This window comes from Anomalospiza imberbis, chromosome 2 (genome assembly GCF_031753505.1).
Source record: "Anomalospiza imberbis isolate Cuckoo-Finch-1a 21T00152 chromosome 2, ASM3175350v1, whole genome shotgun sequence".
NCBI lineage: Eukaryota > Metazoa > Chordata > Aves > Passeriformes > Viduidae > Anomalospiza > Anomalospiza imberbis.
This window is the reverse complement of record NC_089682.1, coordinates 6,411,549-6,419,777: the sequence shown is the minus strand read 5'-3', so window position 1 is coordinate 6,419,777 and position 8,229 is coordinate 6,411,549. Positions and strand designations below refer to the sequence as shown.

Here is an 8,229-nt window from a genome sequence, read left to right as displayed (position 1 = left end):
CCAGTTTCAACTGTTAACGCAGCACTTCTAGATCTACAACCAAACCATGTCCCTCAGTGCCATGCTTATACTTTACTACATAATAATTAATATATTATATAGAAGACCAATTTTTGGTCTTTTAAATACCTTCAGGGTTGGTGACTCCACCACTTCTCTGGGCAGCCTGTTTCAATGCTTGCCAATTGGTCCCATGAAAACATATTTCCTAATATCCAATCTAAACCTCCATTTGAGGGAGACTTCCTTCTCTTGTCCTATAATTTTTTTCCTGGGAGAAGAGACTGATGTCTATTTGCTCAAAACCTCCTATCAGGGAGTTTTAGAGAGTGATAAGGTCCCACCTGAGCCTCCTTTTATCCAGGCTAAACACCCCCAGATCCCTCAGCTGCTGATCATAATATTTGTGCTCCATCCCCTTCCCCAGCTCCATTGCCCTTCTCTGGACACTCTCCACAGCCTCAAAGTATTTATTGTTGTGAGGGCCCCAGAACTGAACACATTATTGGCTAAAATTGGAGAAAAAACATAGTGACAACCCTAACAATGCCAGGGGAATGGCAGCCTAGTACATGCTGATGAGTGAGAAGCATTGACAATTAGTAAGAAGAATTTGGAAAGTCAAGGGCACTTTATTGACTTTTAAACTGCTACACTCTGGAAAAGGCTTGGTTCACTCCTGACGACAGCTCTGCAGGAAAGCTTCTGTAGAGTGTGGAATCTGTGGGAAAAAAAATGACAAATTGTGTATTATGAGGTGTAAGACAGGGTGGAAAATATTATAAACAGCATAATGTGATAGGTAAATGAATAATGCACTGCCAACAGGGACACGGTGTTCAGTGTTGGTCAGTGCTTTTAGAGGAGATAATACAACAACAGAGGGGATTCAGATAAAAATAATTAAAATAAATAGAGGAATAAAGAATTTTCTGTGTGAAAAGAGAAAAAGGATTAGGTCCACTTAATCTGAAGACAAAATAAGGAGAAATATATTCAAGGTTTCAATATGATGAGTTTAATACAAATGAAATATCCTGTTCTCCTATTCAATGTTTCTCTCGTTCAAAAAGGTGGAAACATTGCATAATAAAAATCCATAAGGAGTGATAAAAGGCTGCATTTTTTCTCACAGCACCAATACAAAACTCTGAAATACAATTCTCTGAAATGCTTTGTTATAACAAAATTAAAATGGACTGAATGCATATGAAGAAAACTAGAATATGCAAATTCATGAAGTTCAAGAAATATTTTTCAAGAAGTTGTAAACACCGTCTCTGGATTAAACAGATCCTGCTCTGATATCATACCAATTCCAGCATACATTCAGGAGAGGGAACAGAAAGCCTGGGAGGGAGGATGCCATGAAAATGTTTTTTCTACAACTAATGGCATTATGACTTTGGATATCTCATGCCCTGTTGATAATAGCCCTAAGTTGTTCATGAAGGCAAGATTCATCCTTTCCAATGGCAAAGCTTCTGGCCCTATCCTTGCATTGCTGTAAGCCAATGAACTTTAAACTATGTCTGTGTGTGGAAAACTCACTGCCAGTGCAGACCCAAATCACGCCTGCCCTGTTCCCCAGGCTGGGATAACACACAGGAGAAAATCGACTTCTGGTGTGAAAGGGAAAAAATATTAGCCTGACAAATTATTTAAAAGCAAATAATAATACTGAGAGCTATTTGTAACTGGAAAGAAACTAACAAGTCCCAGCAGAGACAGACTGGCAGGCAGAGAGTGGAGAAAACATTACAGAGCTAATTAATTTATTACATAAATCCATAGTTTAACAAGTAATTAGCACTCAGGACAAATGCCATAATCAAAAACCAGAACATTAGAGCTTTCAGGAGCATCAACCAGCACCCTTTTGGGAAGGTAGGACCAGTGCAGTATCGAACCTTCATGACACACTGCACGTAGTGGCCAGATTTTTCCAAAACCAAAAGCTCTTCCTTCCCCATACCTTAAAAAGCCAACAAAACAAACCAAACCCCAAAAATCTCCAAGCCCACATGCACAATGAGAGAGAGAGAGTAAAAAAAATAAAATTTAAACCCCCTGGTCTTCATAACCCAGTTCCTCCTACATGCATTTCCCACAAACTGTCAACATCCCACAGGAATCTACCCACGTTACGCATCACAGCACAATGCTCTCAACAAAGGCTTCTCAACCCATGATGTTCCAGGCAGCCTTTCAAACCACCTTCAGTGTAAGTTCACCAGCTCTGTAATTAGGTGTTAAGTTTGATCAATCCGGGAATTTTTGCAGGCAGAGGATTCTTTGGCTGTTCAGAGTGATTTACGCCTGCATGGTCTGGCTGGAAGGAACAAAGATTTGTCCCGTGAAGAGAATGAGACTTTCCATACTTCTAGTGAGGCAATTAAACATATGTTCAGGTTAATTCCTCTTTAAAACAGCCTTTAATCAAGCATGGGGACCTCAGCGGTCCTGTCAGTTCCACAGAACTGAAACAGGCAGCTGACTGCTCCCCTAAACAGGCTTTAATTTATAAACATCAATAATAATGTTAATAATCATCGTCATAACAACATCTGCTCTGTTTGGCTTTACCTGACAACATCAGACTTCAGGAGGGAACTATGATAAATTAAAAGCACAGGCTCTTGCCATAAACAGAGCTGGGGAGACAACATTGGGAATAACACTAATCCTTGCCAGTGCATTTTTCTTTGGCACATGGCAGGGTGTTGCAGGGTTAAAATGGCCATTCAAAATGCTTTTTTGGTGTGTGATTAACTCTCAGCAAGTGAGTATTCCTACTGACTCTGAGAACAGAAGGGTTGTCATATGTTTCATTTTAGTCTCCAAAATCAGGGGTTAGGACAAAAGAAGGTGGAAAATATCATTTTAGGACACCAGGAGGCAAAAGACAAAATGTAAGAGAAAATTACAGGGCCATGTAAGCAGCCAGTTCTCCAGAGGGCCTCACAGCATGTTTCAGGTGTTTTACTAATCATTACATTGGTACATGTTGAGAGAATTGCTGCTAATGACTCTTCTCCTACTCCAAACTCTCTGCCCAGAATGGGAATAACAACAAATTTGGCAATCAGTTCTTGAAGTTTCAGCACCAATCATGTCTGGCACAACTCACTAATCTAAACATTCATCTGCCTGTGTTTTCACCATACATACCTTAATTACCACAAAGCCTGATTTACATTGTTATCTCTCAGGTGCATTTGATGTCTTCCTGCAGCCCCTTTCAACTTCCAGATGAACTTTGGATACACCATCAGCCAGACAACACATTGTGGCTCTTTGGTTTCCAGTGCTCTGTTACAACTGATACTCTGATATTCCCTTTATTTTATTTACCTTCCTATAACTTTAAGTCAGCAATTATAAGAGGAGTACAGAGCCATGGGCATGCAGAACTCAATGGTGGTCAGGGACAGCTGCCACACTGCAGGTGAGTGTCTGACCACTGTGATAAAGAACAGCAGTTCTGCTTACTGCAGAAGAGTTTTCCAGATGAATTTTTGTTTTTATAAATCTAATATTTACTCACATTTTCTCGTCTTTCTAAGGAAAATTACAGCATTTTATTACTGGTTAATTTTCTGAAGTAACTGCTTTTGCAGTTGCATTTGGTACAACCAAAATCTTTGCATATGCTATATATATGGGTACGTGTATAAATACAGATACATGCACAATAACATATGTGGACGTATCTTGATTATGCTCATTTGGGAGGAATAGTCAAAATTACAAAAGAGCAAATTCAGTAGTTAAAAGACATATTTTAACTGGGACATGGTGCAATTCTTCCCTCTGATCTCTACTGTGACCTTATGCAAACCACATTATTTCAGGAAATGTTCTGATTTTTCTAGTCAATGATTGTGAAGCAACATTTCAAAGGAGGGTTTTCAGGCGTATTACAGTTTCTTATTCCATGGAAATGCAAGGGAGGAGAAAAAGCACTCTTATCTTACGCAATCATTCAACACTTGTATTAATGATACGTTCATACACCTAATAACTTTCTGCGGTTCATTTTTATCTTAATATTAATGAAAAACACACTGAAAGGCAAATCATAAAAATGAGAAGTTTGAAGTCTGAATAATCACTGAAAGGACAGAGAGACAACATATGGATGATCTATTAGATGGTCCTAAGCTTCTAAACCTTGGGACTAGCCTGAGTGGAGCATCAGAGCTCTGAGTTCATGGTAATGACTTAAACATGAAACATCTGGGGTTTTAGACAATTGTGTCTAAAAAGTCAACCTGCAACTCCCCCAAATATAGTTCTTTTTTAAAACATTATGGTTTTCAATTCTTAAAGTACTTCTGCAGTGTCTTGAGATAAGAGAGGTTGCAATGGACCTTTGCCCAGCAGACACACTTGGGAGGGGGATTTGATGCCAAACTTTTCTCTGTTGGCTCCTCATAACTTCACAACACTCAGTGTTGTGGGTTCCCATCCACTGGGTCCTCTGACTTTGTCAGCTCAGTTTTCACACCCTTGTGAGCTGCTGTGCTTGAGGATGTGGCACAGGGGAGGAGGGGATAAGGGGATGACATCCAGTGTGGTTCACCCCCACGTTACACCGGAGAGATGCAGCAAAAACTGACAGACAGACGTGCTCAGCCCACACCTTTGCCTTTGTGTGGCCACAGCCCACAGGAACCAGGAGGGGAGGGGACAGGTTGGGCAAAAAACAAGTGTGGGGATGCTGACATGTTTTTGTTTGCTTGCTTTTTGTGAAACTTGTGCTGATAAAAAGCCAATATAAATTACAGTTACTCGTCATATCTTCAATTATTAGGGAGAACTGCTCCTAATTTCAGTCCTAATTATGGTACTAGTAATTTCAGATGTTTTTTTAAATCACTGTGAGAGACTGCAAAAAATCTCCCCATGAAAACAAGCAGTGACCATGAAGGTGTAAAATGAGATAATTACAGCCTGAAACAAGGAAAAAAATGTTAGTATTCAATTACCTCAATGATAATTAAAACTTGCATCTGATGGCCTCGATTTAAGCATCTACTTAGGAATAGAAACCATTTTGTTCCTTGTTGGTCCTAATTTACATTCCTAAAATGGTGCTGGAATAAAAAGACAGGCCAGTGACCAAAGGGAGGTGTCTGTATAGCCTTGAAGCAAAAACGCTCAGGATTTAAATTCCCTTTACTGCAACATGAGTTTGGTTAGGGGTGATTTGCTCTTTGCTTTCATTCACAACAGAAGCAGCCAAGTTCAGGTTCAAGAGTCTCTCGAAAGGCTCTTCATGCCCACATGCCTTTCTCTGATTTGTGGTGTGAGAGCAGTGGGCTCCTCAAGCTCTCCAGAGCTGCTGCAGCACACCTGCCATCGAAAACCTTCAGTGGGGAAGATGAACAGCAAAACTGCTTCCATTTTCAGGTGGAAAATAGTTCATTGTCAACAGATTCCTCCACAGAAAGCAAAGGAAAGAAGATCACCAACAGAGCACTGTAGGGTGGTGAAGCCCCCACCCACAGCAGGTACAGCATGTCTCTGAACACCAACAAGGGAACCTGAGCCTTCCCTTGTTTGCTTTCTCCTGGGGTGTGTTTGGAGGCTGAAGCCCTCTGAGCACATCGAGGTGGGACCAGCCCATCCCGACTGTGGGGACCCAGCAGCCAGAACCCAGGTGTCTGCACCAGCTCCCAAAGGAAACTGTCAGGGCTGCACAACAGAGAAGAATAAATAACACAAAAGAAGGGGAAATAGCAGTTATGAGAAACAGCCTCCAAATGATCATATCTTGATGTATTTATTTACACTATTTTTCATAAATTCCACCAGCCACCTCCTTAATCCCAAAGATTCTGAACTATGCATCAGAACAATTATTTTCCCTGGACAGGGATACATTCACTCTCAAGTCGTTCCTTGGAAACCCTTCTACAATTAAGTCTTTATTAAAACCTTTCAGAATAAATCGCAGGTAAACTTAGAACAGGCTCCCTCCATGTTTTGCCAGTAGAAATGAAAGTGCTTTGTGTCCTGAGGGACGAGTGATTTGTTGCCAATAACTCAACAGAGTGCTCCTTACAGAAATATTCTCCCTTCTTCCTTAATAAAGTCCTTGTCCCAGGTGTCTGCTCATGCGCACTCCTAAAGCAGACAGGTAAGAGACTGGGCAATCTCTGCTTCGTCAGGATGTTTTAAATACTCTTTTAAACAAAAATTCTTTTAAAATTAATTCATGCCAAAAAGAAAGCAATACTTCCTCCTTTAATGCCCTTAACTCTGCAGGAAAACAAATGGTTCCACAGAACATTAGCAGCAATCAAATGGTAAACCACCTATAGTTAATCAAAGTAAACATTACAGCGAATACAAATTTGCTTTCTCTTACAGCAAATGAGTGTATATAGATGTCTACTTGGGTAAATAGGCTTCTCAGAAGGTTGGGTTTTATTCTGGAGAACACCCATAAAACTTGGAAATTCCAAATACATATTTTTATGTCCTACTGTGTAGTCACTCATAAACTTCATGTGCATTTACTGCAAAAGTACCATTGCCACTGATTACTACTGACTTATTGCAATACTTATTGTATTTCTTTGAAACAATCACATAAGGAATACATTTGCAATATTTTAAAAAGCCAAAGTTAATAATCATAGATGGAATCAAATGGAGCCATTATTTGAAAGCTCTGGTACCATGCAAGGTACTATTCTCACAATATGCTCATCCCAGTCAGGCTGGCCCCCTTTCTGCAAATTCTTTTCCTGCATTGTTCTAGCCCAGCAGTCATCCTGCATACTGACGCTCCCGTGCAAATAGACACGCTTAGAAATTAGGTTCCTTGGCATTTCCTGAACTTCAGAGTGTTTTCAAGTGCACTTCCTAATGCCTTTTACACTTGAGAAAGACTTGTGTAGTTTTAAAGAAGAAATATGAATTTTCATGGCATGAACACATGCTCTGTGATGAATATAGATTTTGCAATGTGTGCCATACTATCCACTCAGAATGTGCTGCTGTTGTACAGAATCACATGCTTGTTTCTCTTGAATAGAATTATGCTGTGAATAAGACACTGAGAATCAACGTGTCTCCTAAACAAATAAAGTACTGTACAACAAGCTCAGTAATAACAGAACAGGGTTCAAAGGGTTGCAAGCATCAAACACAGTGAGATGGAGGTGGTCAAACATACAAGATGTATGTTGAACTCTAGAGTCTTTAGGAAACTTTCAGCCTGGTTTAATTACTCATGAAAGATATTTTAATGCTGCTTTCCAAGAGGTCTTTATCTTGCTGCATGTTATCTTCCCAATAAATTTCTCTTGCCCCTCAGGTCGAATCATTTCAGTAGGAGTGCATTGATCAAGTAGTGTAATGATTCTCTTCCCCCACACCTGACATTTCTACCATTTCATTTTTAGAGGTTTTTCTTTGATTTTCTCCATCATTAGCTGGTTTTATATCTGTGAGAGAGCACGACAGAACAGAGGGGATGCGTACTTAGGTTTATTCAGCACAACTCTATCATCCTGTTTTTACACCAACATAAAATTGGTTTAACACAGTGATAAACCAGGCCTGTAACAGCCAGTCCTTCGTATCTCAGGAAGACAGAGTTAATATCTGGGTTTTGGGTACCCTTAGCTACTACATAGTTGCTCTCATAGTTGCTTTTTGTTTCATAATTAAGCTCACTACTCTGTTTTGCCAGTCCCTCACATCTTGTGGAAGCCCGTGTGATATCCAGTGCACAGAAGCCTGGATGTGCTTAGTTTTGAGAATATTCATCAGACTGGGGGATTTGGGTTTGCAGATTCCCTGTCAAAGGTGTCTCACAGCTGTGGCTTGATAAATTGAAAAGCTCGCGTTTGCTCATCATCCAGAAGGAAGGAAAACTGAATTGGTAAGTGTAGCTCAAGAAGCAAGTTTTTATAAGGCAGATGCAGAAAGACAGTTCTGGCTTCTGGAATGCCTGCGTGAACAGGAAGGATACCTCCCGTCATGTCAGGGTTTGGCGAGTGCCACTGCACTGAGTCCGACTCTCTTTTCAGCGCTGTTTCGACATCCAGGCAGCCATCACTGTTAGAGCTGCAGTTTTGTGATAGCTGTCACATGAATTTTGCTTTCAGCTGGCTTCATGTGGTTTTAAATCCATTCACAGCTCCTGCCATAAGGAGACATTTGTTTCTTAAGAGGAGAAAGATGTGCTGAGTGATGTGGGAAGAGGGACAC

General features: G+C 40.4%; 1 long non-coding RNA gene across 1 annotated transcript in view; it reads right to left on the bottom strand.

The window, feature by feature from the left end:
• Positions 1-612: 612 nt before the first annotated feature.
• The window catches only part of LOC137468210 (uncharacterized), a 67,470-nt gene continuing 59,853 nt past the window's right edge, over positions 613-8,229 (bottom strand). The window contains exon 3 of the long non-coding RNA XR_010995798.1: positions 613-721. This is a non-coding gene — a long non-coding RNA (uncharacterized lncRNA). The remainder of the gene's footprint in view (positions 722-8,229) is intronic.